Genomic DNA, 22,493 nt, shown 5'->3' with positions numbered 1-22,493 from the left:
TTAAGCAATGACTATGCTTTTCTGAACAATTCAGATCCAGTTGGGTAATCAGTTCCTCTGCCTGGAGTGACAAAAATATAGCATGTGTGGAGAGAAGCTTATATATTTTAGACAGGCGAGGTGAAGCAGTTGCAGCAAGTGTCACCTTGGAAAAATCCACAGGTAGAATTTCATGCTTATAGGTTAGACAAGCATAGAATTCACTATATCAAGATCCCAGTATGTTGCTGTGTCTGTATTGGACTGGAAAAGAAATGGGTTGGCAAATCATTTCCGCAAGAGAGATGCCAAAGTGTTGCACAAATTCATCATCCTGTCGGTTCTCGGAACCATTTATCTACAATTCAGTCCAATTAGAGGGTGGCCCACTATATAATTAGCCTCAGTAGACAAAATGGAAATGGTAATTCCTGAAATTTCTCACAAAGCAATAAACGTGATACTATTCTCTCATCCATCTACTAGTACATCGCCCTGTGCTCGTGCTCTTCAGTATTGGCACTCTCCCATTTGGCACCTCAAACTCCTATTCCTGGCACCTACCACCAGCACCAGCACCACCCCCACCTAGTTTCCCTCAACTATTACAATAACTGGTTAAACTATAATTACCCATGCATAACAGTGACATTCGTGCCATTCCCAAACCTTCCAAACATCTCTTCTACACCACAATATCAGTGGTATTAACATTAACTTCCTGACATGCACACACTAACTAAACTAACCTTGAAAATACAACAATGTCACCATCTTTAATTAAAAAATATGAGGTAATTTTGCAGAGAAACTGTCCCGCTACACATGTGTCATGCACAGTGAAATTACAATGATGTAAAAATGTAGAGACAAATGTTAACATTCTCCCATGACTTCCAAACCCAGTCAACTTAAGATTAAGATGTTTATTTTGACAAATTACATGGTTGTGCAGGGGAATATTATAGTTGGGTGTACACGCCATAAGCCCCGTTGTATGCACAGCATTTCGGGCAAACTTAAAAGATTAACTTAAGATTAGTATATAACAAAGAGGCCATAACTATAAGCAAGAACCAGATGCCAAAAGGATACTAGAAAGGTTTTTCTTCCATAAAAGTGAACAATATGCTTTACAAGAAATAGCAAGCCATAGGGAAACTAAAAACGTAAGACCAAATAATGTTCTATGATCGGATACCATGAAATTAGATCTCTTACCTACAATATAAAATTATTGTTAACCAAGGTCCTCAATGTAATAACCAATTATTTGTGTCAGCTAAAGAAGTGACGATTAAGAAAACGCTAAATATTCTACTTGGTATATACTAGAAATGAAGCGTTAAACTACTAACCAAATTGTACTGCATTTTAAGAGTAAAAAAAGGGTGAAAACATCCACTACGGTCCCCTTATATAGACGGTAACCTCTGATAACTGAACCATTAACAAGCGTACACAGCAGTCTGCAGCCACAAGAATTTTGGGCCCAGAGGAGGCCCTAGGCCCAATGCCACTCAAAATTTGCATTTTTTCATATCTATTACACAGACAATCCAGCATCTGGCTACGAATTTGGTAGTCTCAGAAATGGTGGGGAAGAAGAAAACATACCATGAGATAGCGCCTTGCCTGAGACCAGTTCAAGCCTTACAAATATTATTTGTATTCATGCATTGATTTTCAACCATGGTAGCCGTCACAGAAAACCCAAGAAAGAGGAATAACCTTAACTCTCATTAATATACATGAAATGAGAATATACCACATTTTCTGGTCAGGGAAGATACCTCATCATTTGACTCATTTGAATTTTAAGGCATTTTAATGGAAAAAAAAACTTTTATACACTTTCATACATGTACTCTTATTATCACAATTAGCTATACAACAGTTATGGAGAAAATCACGTCTACTAAAGGAAACCATGGTAAAGGGGAGGATATTCAGAATAAAACCACCGCAAAACCTAAATTTGTCACAAAATCAGCATTCCTACCAACATAACATGCAGTGGTATGAACTTTGGATACCGACAAATAGTTTAAAGATGTCAAACTGCATCCCTTCTGTCATTTTTGGTGATCAAAGTTCCGGGACCAAAGTTTTCTAACAAATATGGCCTAGTGTTTGCTCACTCATTCTTAATAACCTACAGTATTGTTATCCCTGGCAACCACCCCACGCTAACAATACAAATGTGGAAACTTTTTACATAATTTCCTAAATGTAGAAAAAAATGAATATAATAATTTTTTTTTTTATTTTATTAATAAAATCCATACAACAATATAAATCAAAATGAAAAAGCGTTACCAGGACTGCTATCCAATAAACAATATTACATACACACATCAGTATTCTGTGTAAAAGCAAAACCCCTTCCCAATTCCTAGGATACAGACCAAGACGCATAATATCAACAAAACATAATGGAGCTACCCTGCAAAACAAAGCTATACCGTTTGTAGATGAATGGTTCAGAGAACCGACATGTTGATAAATTAGACACATGTGCAACTCTTGGGTATCTTTATTGAGGAAACTTTTCGCCACGCAGTGGCTTCATCAGTCCATACAAAGGAGAATCTTGAAGAACAGGAGGAGAATGAGGTAATCAGTCCCTCAACCTTGAGTCGATGTGGTCAGTCCATCAATCTTGAATAGAATGATTCTATTCAAGATTGATGGACTGACCACATCGACTCTGTATGGACTGATGAAGCCACTGCGTGGCGAAACGTTTCCTCAATAAAGATACCCAAGAGTTGCACATGTGTCTAATTTATCAAAGCTATACCGTGGTTACACACAAAAAAAATATCCACGATATGTAAAAATCTTTGTCTGCATAATACACTGGAAATAATCGTACTGCTACAATAATGCATGGCATAAACAATAGAGTTACAACTGACGTAATAAACAAACTTTTACTATGGTTATCCTAAGCAATCGTCAATCAACCCCCCCCCCCCCCCCCGGCAGGATCCCACTTCACCCCACCAATTTATTCCCTACTACCAAATGTGCTTCTACCTATCCATACCTTGTAACAAAAGTGGAAGTCAATATCTTCAGTAAGATATCGAGAGGCATGTAATATACAGTACTTGGCACAATAATGGACCACTCAAGAAGACCGCATCATATAAATTATAGCACAACATAGGAAAGAAGTGTTTTTTGAAACAAACATGTTAAGACTTACCCACTTAAAACTTCTACCAATAATTAAAACAAATCTTCCAGCACACACTTTACGACTCGCAGGTCGCATTACATACATTGCTGTGACTCTTATGTACTTAGTAAAACCAGTACTAACAGGTGCACACAGAATACATCTCAAAAACAATTGCCTTACAAAACTCCAAACAATTACACTATATGCAACTAACACCAACCTGGGAAATTAGAAAATTTTGTAAAACAAACATTAAACACGGCGTAGCCTCTGTTGGTGACTTAGTGGTTCAGCATGACTCAGCATAAGAAAACCATACCGTGGTTCTGAGTACCACTCCTCCCCCCCTTTCTCAGACTATGATACTCAATCACGCCAGCAAGACACTATACCCCAGACCACACAAGGTCCCCTTCCTTCACCCTACATTACACCCAGATTCACCATACACACCAAATAAAACATGCAGTCCAGACGCCAAAAAAACTAACTCTTCTCTCCCCCCCCCCCCCGGGAGACCAACCCCAAGGCTCCACCAAGGGATTATACCTACCCCCACCTCATTACTCCCGTAACGTTTCCATCGTTAGATTCCTATACCCCAACGAAAAAGCTCCCTCCCAGCATTGCCCATATACCTCTCTATTCCTACATTTCGTCCTATAAACATGACACATCAGCGCCTTGACACGCATCGCACCCCTAACCATCGCACCCCTAAGCCCCCGCATACCCCATGACACAAATAGTCAAGTACCAAATATGACACACAACGTCGTACAGCATCTGAGCAATCTCCCATTTCAAGACTCAAAACTCTAAGCATCGACGAACCCCCCCTCCCACTCGTCGGAGAACACCCTTGAACCAATCCCTAACCTTATGTAAACTGTCACAAAAGTATACGACATGAAACGCCGTTTCCGGCCACCCACACCACGCACAGGTCTGATCCTGGGTCATTCCCATAATGTACAATTGTGCCTTGGACGCCAAAATCCCGTGGAGGAATCTGTAACCAGTTTCCCTAACCCGTGGTTGTAAGCGCAATTTCTTGAACCCCTGCCATATAGTCTTCCAATGATATCCTGGGAAAACCTCAGCACCGATAACTTCTGCCGATGTTATACCTATATTATCTAGTTTACCTGCCTCAACTCTCACAGGGTTTTGCACCATCAATAAGTGCCGTAACATTACTTCGCATCTTGTGAGGTCCTTCCCCACCCACCATCGTCAAACCTCCCTCATCACTGCATCAACTCTCGCTCCCCTGACCCCACCTCTTGTTAGGAATTCCTGTCGTACATATATGCCCATTAGACGACTGTGTAGTGGTATTAGCCCCAAACCTCCCCGAGTTACATGCGTCATAACTGTCTTTCCCTAACCAATGCCTACGGTAACCCCATATGAAATCCAATACCTTCCTCTGTAACTGCAACACATCGTCCGTCATCAATGGATAGACCGCTGAAACAAACCATAATTTACTATACACCAGTACATTGACAACTATTACTCTTTGGTGTAATGTTACATCACCTGGTCTCCATCCCGCCATCCTACGAATTGCAGCTGTAACTACAATGGATGAATTAAATGCACGTGCAGCCTGTTCGTCATTGCAAAAATGCACACCACAGATCTTTATCCGCTCAACGGTTCTCCACCCATACTCCGTACCTAACGTCCTGCCCGCCCAGGACCCCACCTCCAAAAGTTTGGATTTTTCTCTATTAACGCGCATGGAAGACGCATCACTAAAAAACCTTATAACCTTATTTATGAATGCTAAACCATTCCTACTATGCACCAAGATGGTGGTATCGTCCACATAACCTAAAATTTCTACTGCTTCTTCCTGTGCACAATCCTCCCCTCCTACCCCACCCATTACCAATCTATAAAAGGGGTCCTGCAAACAGGCAAACAAAAGCTGTGAGAGGGGACACCCCTGCCGCAGCCCCCACCCCATGCCTATCGCGGACCCCACCCTCCCATTGACCTGGACTCGTACCTGTGCCTCCGTATATAACATACGTACCCACGCTACTATTTCTTCCCCGAAACCCTGCTTCAATAATATAGCTAATAATGTTTCCCTATCCACATTGTCAAAAGCCTTTTCCCAATCCAATCCTACGACTCCGCCTCCACTACAATCTTTCACGAAACTTTTGAGGCGTCGATGACCATCTCTCATAGATCGGCCAGGAATCCCGTATTGCCCTTCCCATATTACCTTGTCCAAAACTCGTTTCATCCGGTTTGCCAAAATACGCGCAAAAATCTTATAATCCGCCCCCATCAATATGATGGGCCTATATGCCTCCAAAGATTCGCAGACCTCGGCCTTTGGTACCAATACTACAACACCCAACCCCGCTTCACCGCCCATGCTACCTCTAGTTTTCATTGAATTGTAAAGTCGAACCAACATGTGTTTTAACAGTTCCCAATGAACTACATAAAAATCACCTGGTATCCCATCCCAACCAGGTGATTTCCTCAGTGCCTGTCCCTGAACAGCCTTGGAAACCTCCTCCTCCGATATACAACCCTCCATATCCTCTCGATCCACGTCTCTCAAATTTGCCACTATGCCACGCAGTAAAGCTTCCCTCGCCTCTCGATTCCCCTCTCTACCCTTCCATTTTCTCTCAAACCATTGGTCTGCATAGGTCCCTATGCTCTCAGTAGTAACTAGCCTTTGTCCTTTATGATAACCACCCAAGTCATCACCGACCACTACTGACAAAACTGTCGTCGCCATACGTCTCATTCTGAAACTACGCAGAACCCCAACAGAGGGTTTATCCCCCAAAGCACCTCCTCAATCCCAGCTCGCACCCTCAAAGCCTGAAATTTATCATTCTGAATTTCCCATAATTGACTATGTAGGCACTATTTCCGCTAGGTCATACCTCCCGCCTGTACCATAATCCCGCAGCTGTCCCTCTAAATACTTTTGCTTCCCATATCTATAACATGCCTCCTCCTTCCCTAACCATCTATAAAAACCCTGTATTGCATGTTTCGCCTTTGAATGCCACCACTCTACAACATCCTCTATCCCATTCCCGTTATTCCAGAAGTCAACCCACCATAACCTGAAAGCTTCCACAGCATCGACTCCTTGCAACAAGCTGACATTTAATTTCCAATAACTAGTAAATACACGGATAGCGCCCTCCCACTTGAGTGTTACCAGAACACCACGGTGATCTGAGAAACCCAGATCAACACAATCGACCCTGGCACTACGGATTAAGTTGGTGATATAAACCCTGTCCAACCGCGCAGCGTAACCCCTTCTACAAAACGTATGTTCCACATTTCACCTGTCGCTACCCACAACATCCACTACACCAATCGCCTGCAATACCTCACGTAAAACCCTTAAATTACACCCCCCACCACGCAGTTCAACATCTTTTTCCCGGATCACACAATTCCAATCACCTGCCACAACAGAAACTAAGGGTAGACTTCTGAGAAAATAAACCAAAACATCGCATACAAAATCCTCTTTTACTCGTCGATTTGTTGTCGCTGGCATATATACTCCCACGAAACCTACCTGAATGTTCCCCCACGAACCCACCACACGCACAACCCGGCCCCCTCCGCCCCACTCCCATGCTACAAGCTTAAAAGGGCTGGTCTCCCTTATGCCTATCACAACCCCACCCTTGAGATTATCCGAATTTCCCGCATAGCACTTATACCCTTCCACACGTAATTCACTACCACACCGAAAATTGTGTTCCTGTATAAAAAAAAACGTCAACATTCATACGTCTGAGCGATACCTCTACCCAACGTCTCTTGACCTCTGCTCTGAGGCCATTGACATTCATTGTTATACACTTGAATTCTCTAGTTAGGTTTTCTCATTTCGTTTTCCCATCACCTTTATACCTGACTTGGACTTGCCACTGCTGCACCTGCCCATTTTCCCCACACTCCCACTTAACTTCTCTAAGGGGGGTCCCTTAACTCCCTTGGCTACGTCAGCCCACACCATTTTACCAGACCTTTGACCCAGTGTTAAGACATCGTCCTCCACATGTGTACTGGGCCTCTTACGTGACACTCCCTCATAGTCCATAAGCCCATCGCTGTCTGTTCTATGTACCTCGACATCCGTCACTACCACAGACGTAAAAGTCGTGCGCCTTTCCTCACCGCCCACACGTCCCGCTAGACCATGGTCGACCACAGGCGACACCGCTAATGTAGGCGGTAAACCCTCTGTCGCCGGGCTATCGAGGATCCTCTAAGTCTTCAAAACTGGGCAATATCAATGGCGTTTGTGCCTCCTCTTCCACCGGAGGTGACGCACTGTCCACGCACCCAATCACCTCGATCTCCAACGCTGGTGGTAGCGTCGAAACGATCCCCTCTGCAGCATCCACTGCTTCACTCCACTTTACATCCGCTGGTAAAACCTGCAGCACGTCGTCCACCATTGTGGGCTTCTGATGGGCTAGCTCATCCTCCTCCATCGTATCTTTGGATGCAGTGTCTGTCAGGTCCGACCGTTGTTTCCCTCGTCGGTGCTCACAAGACGCCGCCATATGACCCGTTGCACCACACAGTCGGCACGTCCGAACCTGGCCCGGGTAGGTTACGTAGACCTGCGTCTGAAAATCCTCCAACATGACAAACGAGGGAATTGGATGTCTCAATGTTATTTTCATAGAAAAGGAACCTGTGAGCATACCAGCATAAAAACCCTGGGACCAACGCCCAATTTAGACAGCTTGTACGGTGCCATAGCGCCCAAAAGTCCGACGGATGTCCACCTCGTCTGCCTCGAAGGGGATATTACGTAGATGAACCCACGTATAACTTGCCGATACATCACGCAGGCGCACCTCCAGACTAGCGTTGATTACAATCCGTTTTTCTTGAAAGGCATCCACAACACTCACATATGCAGCAGACACAAATTTCACAAAAATTCTCGCGTTGCCGTTCAAAGAAATCCCATATAAATCCTCACGTGGGATTCCATACGTATCTCTTATCACAAGAGGCAGAATGGCATCAGCGGTGTCCTGATATATTGCACCTTTCAACAATTCCACACAGACAGTGTTGACTTTTTCTGCACTCCGCCATCTTGAGAAAACAAAACTTCTCAATGCAGACACCAGAGGGCACCAGCCGCACGCTCTGCGTCCGCCCTCACCAACAGCTGGGCGAGAACTGGAAACGCCGTATTGAATTTAATGCGTGTGCACCGGTTGTGACAATCTTCTAATGATCCGGCGTCATCGAGGCCATAATGGGAGTGTTTCGACCTGGATTTGTATTAGGAACCCGTGTCAATGTCCCCTGCCGAAGAATTGGGACAGGAAATTTGCAGGCCCTCAAGAATTGAGTGTGGATGGCAAGGGGTGCAACATCACTCGCAGGGAAGTTCACCATAGTCTTTGCATTTAGATCACTAGCTGTTAAGCAGGTGTTGTGGTGTGATCCATCTACAGTAATTAAATGGTAAGTGTTAATACCAATTATATTTGTTGTTCCCAGCAAGCTTAATCCTGTAGATGAATGGTTCAGAGAACTGACATGTTGATAAATTAGACACATATGCAACTCTTGGGTATCTTTATTGAGGAAACGTTTCGCCACACAGTGGTTTCATCAGTCCATACGTAGGAGAAACTTGAAGAACAGGAGGAGAATGAGGTAATCAGTCCCTCAACCTTGAGTCGATGTGTTCAGTCCATCAATCTTGAATAGAATCTATTCAAGATTGATGGACTGAACACATCGACTCAAGGTTGAGGGACTGATTACCTCATTCTCCTCCTGTTCTTCAAGTTTCTCCTACGTATGGACTGATGAAGCCAGTGGCGAAACGTTTCCTCAATAAAGATACCCAAGAGTTGCATATGTGTCTAATTTATCAAGCTTAATCCTATACCGTCCACATAACTAATTACCAGAGTAGCTGGTTTTAATATTACAATTATTAATTTAATGTCAGGTCTAGCTTTTTGTGAGAATGGTGAGGAAGTGGACAATCTAAGGAGTTGCAGTTCACTGACCTAATGTGACTAAGAACCACTTACCTCACCCAGATTACTTGCAGGTGGTAATTCAGGTAATGCCCTGTAAACCTCCTGCACGTGATTTGCTCGCATAATAATTTTTCACAACATATACATCCAAATGACTTTTTTAAAATTAACTAGATAAAGCTTAGCAAAACGTCCTGTTTAAACCATTCAAATTATACAATTTGAGAGGGCAAACCAGAAAGTAGGATAAGAGTTTTATATTTAAGTACCACTCCTGGATCTGCAGACATTCAGTTGTAGTACTATATAATTATCCAAGCCTCTTTGGTGGTGCAATAACTACTACAACATGATTGGAACAATACACAAATAGCCTGTGGAAAATTGCATTTATCTGAATGTAACTAATTATGTACATAACGATAAATGATAGATAATTATTATTTATCAATGTTACATAGACAAGTAGGAATTTGGGACACCTAGGTCGCAAAAAATGTCCCCCTTCGATACCTACCACTGTCATAGCCACAACTTGCTCTGGACCTATTAAATGAAATATACATACACCAGGAATACTGGTAAATATATAAATTTGTGGACTGTATATTAAAAATAATAAATGGTTATATATATACACAATTACATAACAGAAGGAAAATATATCTTAATATCACTCACCAATTTGACTGGAGATTAATGTGCATCATACTCAGAAAACCTCACTAACTAAATCTATGAAAATAATGCTGGCCAGAATTACACACAAATCTAGAGCTTATCTGCGGTTCCTGGAGCTGTCTTGTCCAGTCGTCTGATATCTCAAGTTATGCAGGAATGCACATCCACCAATTTCGCCTCCTATTTGAGAGGTGCCAACACAATTTTAACCTCTAGAGTACGAAAAATTCTTCCCATTACACCAACGTTTGTACAAAATTCAAAACCAAGATGGCGAGTCCCGTCTGCGCAGACGCAGGCTTTCCGTTTTCTATGACAAATATTATTAAATACAGTATGGCCATCTATTTACATATAAATACTGTATTTCCGGAAAATATATACAGTATTTTCCACAAAGCCCCTACATAGATGAAACTTAAGACAAAGTTCTGGTACAAGTCGGACCGAAATTTCATTAGTTACGTTCTCCTACGTGTGGGTTATTTGTGCATACTACAGCACTACAGTAGTGAGGAGCATTTACAGAGAGCCACTGTTACCGTTCACTTTCTCCAGAAGCAAATTTGACTAGTAAGGAAATCCTTGCCACATTCAGAAAGGATGAGGGTAAAGTTGATGGGTTCTAAAGTACCCGAGGACAGATGGTACTTGCCCTACTACTGCTCAAACCCCACTACCTTAAGGTAACCTTGAGTTGGGGAGGAAGCTGTAAACACTGTAAACTTGTGCTAATTTACAAACTACCCACAACCAGATGACTGGATCTCTCAGGGCTTCAGTGTTACACCAGTGATTCAATCCAAACTTTCTTATTAATAGCTATACCTATCTATAGAGGCAGTTACTGTAGTTAGTCCTCTGTAGATATCCTAGATATAGAATGTAATATAGTCCTCTGTAGATATCCTAGATATAGAATGTAATATACTCTCCAATCTCCCTTTCTCATGCAATCACATTCTCACCCTTATTTCCAGTATGCAGTCACCAAAGTAAAAAGCTGTAGTACGGATTAAACAAGGTAGTATTATGTTCTAACAGACTTCTTAGCCAAAGGAAGATCTAATCTAATGTAGTATCTTAATACCCAACAATAGTGTCTGACCAAATTAGGCCGAACCATCAGAAGTGCATACAACCTGCAGGTTTGGAAAGTTATGAGTAAGGTAAACCAGGTTGTTGACGGCTTAAACTAGATTAATATATTCAGTGATGCAAGTGAATAAAAAACTCGCACCACAATCTATGCTTGACCTATTGTGCATGTCAGTGACTGAGGATATAAACACCAACCTTATCAAAAGCCTTATACTAGATTAATGTACAGTACTTAATTGTCTTGTATGCCTGAATTACACATTCACCAAACTGGACATTTAGACCAACTCCTATCACTCCTTAGACCTAGTCTAGTATTAATTATGAAGCATATTTTCTTAAGTATTAGTGGTAAAAAAATGATTGTGGCATTTACAAAGATCTTTCGTCCAATGGATGAACATCTATCTCCATAAATGCCGTAAATTGCTTGTCTTATTTAGCATATTTCCTTGCATACCACGAACACACTGTTAAGACAAACCTACCATCACCAAAATTATATACAAATTAAAAAATATATTACAAAAGGCCATTCTGCAAGCTATTGAACCACAGTACAGTCTATGGATATAAACAGAGAATAAGCATCATCAGCCATACAGAAACGATCCAAGGATCCAAGGCCCGGTGGCCTGGTGGCTAAAGCTCCCGCTTCACGACTCAAGAAATCGTAATGACACGATTGCAAATAAACCATACCCCCGGCCGGGATTGAACCCGCGGTCATAGAGTCTCAAAACTCCAGCCCGTCGCGACGGGCTGGAGTTTTGAGACTCTATGACCGCGGGTTCAATCCCGGCCGGGGGTATGGTTTCTCCCGCTTCACACACGGAGGGCCCGGGTTCGATTCCCGGCGGGTGGAAACATTCGACACGTTTCCTTACACCTGTTGTCCTGTTCACCTAGCAGCAAATAGGTACCTGGGTGTTAGTCGACTGGTGTGGGTCGCATCCTGGGGGACAAGATTAAGGACCCCAATGGAAATAAGTTAGACAGTCCTCGATGACGCACTGACTTTCTTGGGTTATCCTGGGTGGCTAACCCTCCGGGGTTAAAAATCCGAACGAAATCTTATCTTATCTACGACACGTCCTCAAAATACAGTAGACTTATGTTACACTTATCCATTTCTGAATAATGTTAGCAGCACAGATTTAAGCAAACGTATTTTAGAGTAGTTTACAGTAATTTAACAACAACAAAAATCTAAGTTCAAGCAGTTAACCAATAAGCAAATTACAAAATTAACATCTGACAGGATAAGTATTGGGGGGGGGGGTAATGAACAAAATGAAAATTCCCGGTTAGCAGTATAATCTGAGGCAAGAGGTAAATCCGTATGGGCCATACTGCACCTAAGGAATGGGGAGAATTCATTATTATAATCAAGAGGGAGCACTAAACCCGTAGGATTATACAGCGCCTGGGGAAGGATGTGGAAGGTGTTCAGGTTTAATTCAGGAAACCGGAGCACAGACCCAATTCCCTAGATCAAGAGCCCCTCACCAACATCAAGGAACCTTCCTTGAGGGGGATGTAAGCATTCAGGTTTCATCCAAGGAAAGGCAGGTAAGTCTAGTTCCTTAGGTAGGCTTGAATTAACTCTTACTGAACCACAAACAAGCCAGTTAAAATAGATGCGACACTTTTTTGGCAGCTGGGTGTCGCACGTTGATCACACGTGGACTCAGGGGGCAACTCCAGAGGTTTTATGTAGGAGGGACAGAGTAGTAATCTGGTTGGAAGAAGGGGCAGAGAGATTTGCTTTTAATTAAGCAGTTTTATTTTTATTAGTAGCAGTAGTCATAATAGTAAGTCGTAGTAGTAACATTTACGGAGCATGTTCAACACCCACGTCACAACACTTAAGACAAAAAAAAAAAACATAAAATAACTAGGATCAAATGAAAAGGCCACAAATGTTCAGCACAATCACCCAAAGTTAAAATAATCAGCATCAATTAAAAAAAACATTAAATTAGTAATATCTAAAGACCCCATTTAAAGCTCTCCGAGGTCCCTGCAGGCACCTCGGCATATTTGGTGGTGGGGGGCTTCAGCCCCCTTGGCATTGACCTCAGTGCCGCGAGACTACAACGTATCCTATCTCATTGAGCAATTTTATCATACTCAACGTTAATTTATTAAAGTTTCCTGAAAATTTGTAATATTTAAACAAGGCCGCAATACGTCTGGTCTAAGAGGCTTAGTGTATCCGGGAAACATTAAAATCTGTTCAATTATCCTGGTGGTCAGAGTGGGTTGAAAAACAGAATGTGGGTTTTCTTAGAACAGTTTTTTAGTAGAAATTACCTGACACGGATCTTCATCATAAGAGGGAAACTGGCAAAACTGCGTTAAGATTACATGGGAAAGTGAGGAGCTTACGACGTCGTTTCGGGCCAAGTCGGCCCGAAACGTCGTCGTAAGTTCCTCTTCTATGTGTGGGTTATTTGTGTATTGTTCCAGCCACGGTATTGTGCCTTTTTTTAGTTATTTACAGGAAAGTGAGCTGACCGTTGACAATATACTGGCCACGGTAGTAGCGACCGATAGCTTTCCAGTGCTGGACACTGGTCAGGTACACCAGTCAGCTCCTTTGAAAGGCCATGGAAGTACAAACTATTCCTTTGTGCAGTTAACAAAATATAGTTTACTTGTAATAAAATATTGTTCAGCACAAAAGAAAACCACAAACAAGCTGTGCATTTCGGGCAGTAAGTTTAAGTATAGGTACACAAATTATACTTCAGGTAGGTAACGTAGGATAACCCAAAAAAAGTGACTTAATTCCATGGGGGTCTTTGAGAGATTGATGGCTTACCAATACTGGATAACACTTTAAAATGTACACTAGTCAGCTGATGTACAAGGACGCGACGCCATAGTTGCCATCAACTGCTCGATACAACTATCAAAGTGTGTCACTACAATCTTTTTGTTTAAATTGAATTCCCAGTTCCCTTTGAATTAGATCTCAGGTTATTTTGACAGCAATCCCCCCCCCCGGCATTATTTTATAACAGAATAAACAATACGTATATGACTAGAAAAAATTCGCTTCTCGTCATCAGTACTCAGGACTGCCTTCATCTTGCCCAGGTAAAATTATAAAGTTAGTAGCCACACCACCATGACGAGGGAAGGGTGTAGATCCTGTTCTTGCACCTCATAACGGGTAGGGGTAGTACTTACCTTGAGGGGTCAAAGCGTTTGCTTCACAATCTACCCGGTCCCATGCCTGTAGAAAGTATGGGAAACTTTCCTGACATTTACAATCCCCGTTCACTTAGCAGTAGAAATAAGTACCCAGATCCGTTACTAAGTGAATAGGGATTGTAAGTGTTAGGAAACTTTCTCATGGTCCCTTCGCTTCTTATGACCAGAGCTTTGGTAAGATGGGTAAGGAAGAAGGATGGGTAAGGATGGAAATATTGGAAAAGGGTGGGAGGGGGGAAGCATGTTCTAGGCATATTCCCCTAAGAAAGAAGAGCAGGAGTAAACTGGAGAGAAAAAGACGCTCCCTCTACAGAAGACGACGAAGAGTCACTGAGCCCCTCAGGAGTGCTAGAATATCTGATACACGAAAGGAGGCTCTGACCAGGGAAGTGGAAACTATCGAACTTAAGCTAAATGACTCTTACAGGAACCAGGAGAGGCAGGAGCTTAAAGTTATTAGTGAAATTGAAAGAAATTCAAAATATTTCTTTTCATATGCCAAAAACAAGGCAAATACCACATCTAGTATCGGGCCCTTACTCAGACAGGATGGGACTTGCACAGATGACAAGGAAATGAGTGAAATATTGAAATCCCAGTACGACTCTGTTTAGTGAACCACTAATCGGTCTGAGGATCGACGACCCAAATGATTTCTTCATGAATGAGCCTCAAAACTCCATAAATGTATGCCAGATTTCCGACATTACCCTAACTCCAATAGATTTCGAAAAAGCCATTGACAACATGCCTATGCACTCAGCCCCGGGCCCAGACTCGTGGAACTCTGTTTTCATTAAGAACTGCAAGAAACCCCTCTCGCGTGCCCTAAGTACACTATGGAGGAGGAGCTTGGACATGGGTGAAATTCCACAGTCACTTAAAACAACGGATATAGCCCCACTCCATAAAGGTGGCATCAAAGCATTAGCTAAGAACTATAGACCAATAGCTCTGACGTCCCACATCATAAAAATCTTTGAAAGAGTGCTAAGAAGCAGGATTGCAAATCACCTGGATTCCCAAAATCTGCACAATCCAGGGCAACATGGGTTCAGGGCAGGTCGCTCCTGCCTCTCACAACTACTGGATCACTATGACATGGCCTTGGATGCACTGGAAGAAAATCAGAATGCAGATGTAATATACACAGATTTTGCAAAAGCATTTGACAAATGCGATCATGGCGTAATAGCCCATAAAATACGTGCTAAAGGAATAACTGGGAAAGTGGGGAGATGGATCTTCAACTTCCTAACAAATCGAACACAAAGAGTAGTGGTCAACAGAGTTAAATCGGAGGCTGCCATAGTGAAGAGCTCTGTTCCACAAGGCACAGTACTCGCCCCCATCTTATTCCTTATCCTCATATCAGACAGAGATATACACCACAGCACCGTATCATCCTTTGCGGATGATACTAGGATCTGCATGAGGCTGTCATCTGCTGAGGACGCGGTTAACCTCCAAGAAGATATAAACAAAGTTTTCCAGTGGGCAACGGTAAACAATATGATGTTCAATGAGGACAAATTCCAACTACTCCGTTATGGAAAACTGGAGGAGATAATAACTAGAACAGAGTATACTACTGACTCCGGCCATACAATAGAGCGGAAAAATAATGTAAGGGACCTGGGAGTAGTAATGTCTGAGGATCTCACTTTCAAGGATCGCACGTGCAAAGAAAATGATAGGATGGATAATGAGAACTTTCAAAACGAGAGATGCCAAGCCCATGATGATCCTTTTCAAATCACTTGTTCTCTCTAGGCTGGAATACTGCTGTACATTAACATCTCCATTCAAAGCAGGTGAAATCGCAGATCTAGAGTGTACAGAGATCCTTTACTGCACATACAAGTTCTGTCAAGCACCTTAACTACTGGGAACGCTTGGAAGCACTTTACTTGTACTCGTTGGAACGCAGGAGGGAGAGATATATCATAATCTACACTTGGAAAATCTTGGAAGGAATGGTCCCAAATCTGCACACAGAAATCACTCCCTACGAAAGTAAAAGACTGGGCAGGCGATGCAAAATGCCCCCAATAAAAAGTAGGGGCGCCATTGGTACACTAAGGGAAAACACCATAAGTGTCCGGGGCCCAAAACTGTTCAACAGCCTCCCATCAAGCATTAGGGGAATTGTCAATAAACCCCTGGCTGCCTTCAATAGAGAGCTGGACAGATACCTAAAGTCAGTGCCGGATCAGCCGGGCTGTGGCTCGTATGTCGGACTGCGTGCGGCCAGCAGTAACAGCCTAGTTGATCAGGCCCTGATCCATCGGGAGGCCTGGTCATGGACCGGGCCGCGGGGGCGTTGATCCCCGGAATAACCTCCAGGTAACCAGGAACCTTTAGACTAATGTTAAGACTTGTGGGCCTAGAGTTAAAAGGGGCGGGGCAACGTGATAACTGCATACCTGCTGTTAGTGTCAATATGTAAAGGGTACATGTATAGTGCATTTTTCGAATTGCCACTGAGCGATGACCTCCGGAAGTGACCCCAGGTAACCTCCAGGTATCCAGGGACCCTAGGAATTAGCAAAACCAGCCTTGAAAAACTTGTGAATGTGACCTGGACCTGCAGTGGGCAAGTAAGCTTAATGAAGTGCTTGTATAGCTCTTAGCTTAATAAAACTCCCAAGACTCCTGTACATCAAGCACACGTCCTATCAAAGTTAATGTTGTGTCTGGCCTTCGACTGGACACACAGCAACGACTGATAAATATAAAATTGACGCTTCGCAAGGATAAGCTTGTACTGCAGACATTTTCATAATTAGAGTATAACAAAGGTTTGTTCGTTATTTTGCTGGGAAAATATACAGTTTTAGTGCTTGCCTTTTCATAATAATAATAATAATAATAATAATAATAATAATAATAATAATAATAATAATAATAATAATAATAATAATAATAATAATAATAAAATCTGCCAGGAAGAAGTCGCTTGATGTGTTTACTCTAATGGATATGTGAAAGTGAGGTAGCGGTTGGCCCTATGATGGACCACGGCAGCATCGACCGCTGGGTTACCTGAGCTGGATTAGGTGCGAGGTCCATGATAAAAAATAGCGAGTACATATGGGAATTATTAAAAAAAGTCCCACTACTTATTTTAAACTCCCCATTCACTTCAGCTCCAGGTGCACTACAGACCTTCGCACCTCCTGCTTTACCATGTATGCAGGAAGAGGTCTTGAAAAATGAACAGAAAGGCACAATACCGTGACTGGAACAATACACAAATACCCGCACATAGGAGAGGGGAGCTTACCACGACGCTTCAGTCCGACTTGGACCATTGACAACCAGACCTGTCTTTGGATTAAACTTTATTACGATTTCAGTATACAAATGCAGTACACTTCATACTACAAAGATGCATGTAGACAAACGAGTCCATACTGAGGAAGCATCTAAGTTAAAGCAACGAACACCCATTCGCCCCCATCTTTCTCCCATGTGCATCTGACCAACTACCCCCACCCTTCATTGATTTGTATACATTTCATACCAGAGGGAACTGATTCCTGTTTATGCAGTCATTGTTGGGTGTTACTGTGATGAGATTAAGACTCGCCTGTGCCTGGTAATGAACTAACCATTAGGAAACTCAACATTGTATTACTTGTGTACGAAACATTGTTCTAGCCCTTTAAAGGCAGGCTCCCTGACCAAGCCTTAATTAAGTCACGTGACTTAAGGCTTGGTCAGGGAGCCTGCCTATAAATGGACTAACACGCATATATATTACACTGTTGACAACTTAACCCATATCAGGGCTGGTCAGCACGTGGGTGAAGCTAACTTTCATGCAGCACCAGTACGAACATTCACCAAACATTAAGACCAAGAGGTCATTCAGCAATTCTATACACGATTATGTAACTAACAAACAAGCTAATCCACCTTCACCCTTCAGTAAAAACCATCACAAACTAGCATGAGGGCGGCAAGTAACAGCCTGGTTGATCAGGCCCTGATCCACCGTGAGGCTTGGTCATGGACCGGGCCGCAGCGGCGCTAACCTCCGGAACACCCTTCATGTAGGGAGACCCAGTACTAGTAGACTAATAGTAGTAGTGGTGGTGGTGGTGGTGGTGGCAGCAGCAAAGGCAGCAGTAAAACGAAAACAGGGAAAGAAGGTCAGTGGGGGAAACAAGCCTCAGTCCTTCCCACCTTAAAGATGAGATCCAGGCTGGCATTTCATTACCTCGCGTACAACTCCTATCCTGTGTGAGGAAATACGACAGGAAAACAATACTAGCCTTACTTAAGAAAATAACAGGATGGTAGACAGTAACCTTGTAGGGAGGCATGGCTTGTGATATGCATGCAGCTTTGAAAGTCCTGGTACGAACAGTCACCGCGTTGTCAGTGTTATTAATTATACTATGTTTAAACTGAATACATCAGTGGTATCATAAAACTAGCAATATTCAGTCACATTACGAGTTTCTTACATGAAGTAATGAAATGTGTCAGCCTGGGTTACAATACTTCAGCTGGAGTTAGTATGACTTAGGAATTACTATCTCAGGATGATCTACTCCACATGTAGTGGGGTAAGTGTGGGGCCAGGAAGACGGGCGAACACCATTTTCCCTCCTCCAAGAACCAACACCCCCCTTGGAGTAATTATATAGAAAAAGGGTAGCAGGACACTGTTAATGTATCAAATTTTGTTTAAAATAAGAACATGCACCTTCCCAAACTAACCTTGTCTTCTAGATCACGAACACTAAGGGAATTTTAGATAAATGGTTCAGAGAACCGACAAATTGATACAAAATACGTGCAACACTTGAGTACCTTTATTATGGAGTGATGTAACCACTGTGGCAAAAAGTTTCCATAACAGATACCCGTGTTGCCTGTGTGTCTTAATTTATCAACTAAGGGAACTCAATGTGCACACACATCACTATCTTCAAAACACCCTGGTGGATAAAACTTAAATGATAAACCATTAGTAGTTAAGTATCTGAGGAGAAGGTAAGAGGTGGGGATGGGAGGAGTTATAGGATTGCGAAAGGAAGGGGCAGGACAGTGTGAAAGAACCGAAAGGGGAGGGGAGGGTAAAAGAGTGAAGTGGGAGGGGGGCGATGCGGGGGGAATAACTGGGAAGAGGGAGTGGAAGGAATTACTTATATTCATGGGATAAAGGATAATGAGAACTTTCAAAACGAGAGATGCCAAGCCCATGATGATCCTTTTCAAATCACTTGTTCTCTCTAGGCTGGAATACTGCTGTACATTAACATCTCCATACAAAGCAGGTGAAATCGCAGATCTAGAGAGTGTACAGAGATCCTTTACTGCACGTATAAGTTCTGTCAAGCACCTTAACTACTGGGAACGCTTGAAAGCACTTGACTTGTACTCGTTGGAACGCAGGAGGGAGAGATATATCATAATCTACACTTGGAAAATCTTGGAAGGAATGGTCCCAAATCTGCACACAGAAATCACTCCCTACGAAAGTAAAAGACTGGGCAGGCGATGCAAAATGCCGCCAATAAAAAGTAGGGGCGCCATTGGTACACTAAGAGAAAACACCATAAGTGTCCGGGACGCTAAAAATTACGTACATGGTACAGTACCTGGGAAATGGAAGCAATCAGGCTCGATTAGTAAGTTTATTCAGGTACACAAATAGTTACATAAATTATCTTCCATAGTAGCATAAGCAAAATAACCACTGAAAAAAAATAGTGAAATTCTAAGCGTTTTCGTGATTTCTCACATTATCAAGGAATTTGTTTTCACTTTTTTTCCCATTGGTTATTCTGCATACTGTGATATCACCTATTTACTGCGATCTTATTGCATCATAGCAGCATGTGTGTAGATTGCCTAGGATAACCCAAAAGTCAGACGAAGTGACGAATTTCCATTGGGGTCCATGCTAAGAAAGAGCCAAACTAATTCTTCGACCTGAAGACCCCCCCCCCCTCACTAGGGTGGCGTAAAGGGAGAGAGGCGGGGAAGGAGTGGAGGAACGTGAGGGAGGGGAAGAGGAGGGAGAGTATCCAGGGTACCTAACGGAGTTCCCCCGTCCCCATCTACACCAGCCACAGCACCAACACAGCCTTAAAGTCACGTAGGCAGCAGCCGGCTCGTACTGTTCACATCCAGGATATATACATTGGAACCTAGCGCACATTTTGATAAGAGACGACCACGTATTTTTCACATTTAGTAGTAGGGGGCATTGGCTCACGTAAAGATGGTTCAAACACCTTTCCATAGGACAGAGTTCAAACACCTTCACGGGGGGGGGGGGGGGGGAGGGTTCAAACACCTTCACAGGAGGGGGAAAGGTTCAAACACCTTCACACGAGGGGCAGGGTTCAAACACCTTCACACGAGGGGCAGGGTTCAAACACCTTCACAGGGGGCAGGGTTCAAACACCTTCACAGGGGGGGAAGGGTTCAGACACCTTCACACGAGGGGTAGGGCTCAAACATCTTCACGAGGGGGGGGGGGGGGTTCAAACACCTCACAGGGGGGTAGGGTTCAAACACCTTCACAGGGGGCCAGGGTTCGAACACTTTTACATGAGGGGGCAGGATTCAAACACCTTCACAGGAGGGGCAGGGTTCAAACACCTTCACAGGAGGGGGCAGGGTTCAAACATCTTTACACTAGGGGTAGGGTTCAAACGCCTTCACACTAGGGGTAGGGTTCAAACATCTTCAAATGAGGGGCAGGGTTCAAACACCTTCACAGGAGGGGGCAGGGTTCAAACACCTTCACAGGAGGGGGCAGGGTTCAAACACCTTCACAGGAGGGGGCAGGGTTCAAACACCTTCACAGGAGGGGGCAGGGTTCAAACACCTTCACAGGAGGGGGCAGGGTTCAAACACCTTCACAGGAGGGGGCAGGGTTCAAACACCTTCACAGGAGGGGGCAGGGTTCAAACACCTTCACAGTAGAGAATGACTAAAGTGGTTTTGGAGTGTAAATCCTATAAAAAAAATACATATCAGCAACCCATTATTCCAGTTTTCTATTTGCAAGGCTCCTCCCGCAGCGCTCACCTTTCTAAGATAGCAAATTCGGGGTTTTTAGTCTATCTTGGCAAGAAAGATTTCATATTCATGGCATTAACTTTAACACCTTTGGCCCTCAATGGAAGACCCAGGTTCGATTCTGGTATTAGCAGCAGCAATAATAATAATAATAATAATTTCTACATGTACATGTATACAGGCCTAAACCATACCACGGGCAGGGTTAGAACCCGCGATCAGAGAGTATGGTTTGTTTGCAATCGTGTCATTACGATTTCCTGAGTCAAGTTATACAGGCCTAGTTGACATCAATGACATCCTTCTCCATAGAAAACCCCTCGGTAAAGAGAACATTTCGGGAAAATTAGGTCAATTTTGTCCCCAGGATGCGACCCACACCAATCGGCTAACACCCAGGTACCTATTTTACTGCTAAGTGAACAGGAACAGCCGGTGTCTTGAGAAAATAAGTCCTAATGTTTTCACCCGTACCAGGGATCGAACCGTGGACCTCAGTGCGCGAGCTAAGTGTCCTAGCAATCGAGCAACATAGTAGGTTCGCCGGTGTTGTCCCGGCCCGGGTCTTTTCCAGTCGGTGACCCGACCTTAGCCCAGTGCCCCCCCTTCCTGGGAATCGAGCTACAGGACATCTTGTGGAACCCGTCGGTCGAGCACGTTGCCGTACACCTGTTGCCCATGTCATTCTAACAGCCGCTACGCACCGGGATGTTAGCCGGCTGTTGTAGACGATTATTACATTAGAGGAATGTGCTAAACCCTTAGCTCGACCGCTAGCGCACTCAGCTTACACACAATGAGGTCCGGGGTTCGAAATCCCGTTACGGCTGGAAAACATTAAGACGTGTTTCCATAGGACACCTGCCGTCTCTGTTCACCCATCAGCAAAATGGGTACCTGGGTGTTAGTCGACTGGTGTGGGTCGCATCCTGGGATAAGTGACCTAATTTGCGGGAAATGCTCTACATAACAAGCGGCTTTCTATATAGTAGTATATCATTGATGTCTACCTACCTGGAAGGCATTCCGGGGATCAACGCCCCCGCGGCCCGGTCCATGACTAGGCCTCCTGGTGGATCAGAGCCTGATCAACGAAGCTGTTACTGATGGCCGCACGTAGTCCAACGTACGAACCACAGCCCGGCTGATCCGGCACTGACTAGTTATTTGTTCAGCTCTCTTCTGAAGACAACCAGGTGCCTATTGGTAATTCCCCTTATGGCAGCAAGGCCTGT

General features: G+C 43.5%; 2 protein-coding genes across 3 annotated transcripts in view; both read right to left on the bottom strand.

Moving 5' to 3' along the window:
* Positions 1–22,493, bottom strand: part of LOC128687056 (synaptonemal complex protein 1) — a 361,887-nt gene that overhangs the window by 96,530 nt on the left and 242,864 nt on the right. The gene's annotated exons all lie outside the window — the stretch shown is intronic.
* LOC128686932 (isocitrate dehydrogenase [NADP], mitochondrial) overlaps positions 1–22,493 on the bottom strand; it is a 46,980-nt gene that overhangs the window by 12,183 nt on the left and 12,304 nt on the right. The window lies entirely within an intron of this gene.

The sequence above is a fragment of the Cherax quadricarinatus genome, chromosome 7 (assembly GCF_038502225.1).
Source record: "Cherax quadricarinatus isolate ZL_2023a chromosome 7, ASM3850222v1, whole genome shotgun sequence".
Lineage (NCBI taxonomy): Eukaryota > Metazoa > Arthropoda > Malacostraca > Decapoda > Parastacidae > Cherax > Cherax quadricarinatus.
The sequence above is the reverse complement of the archived record's forward strand: the minus strand, read 5'-3'. Positions and strand labels throughout refer to the sequence as shown.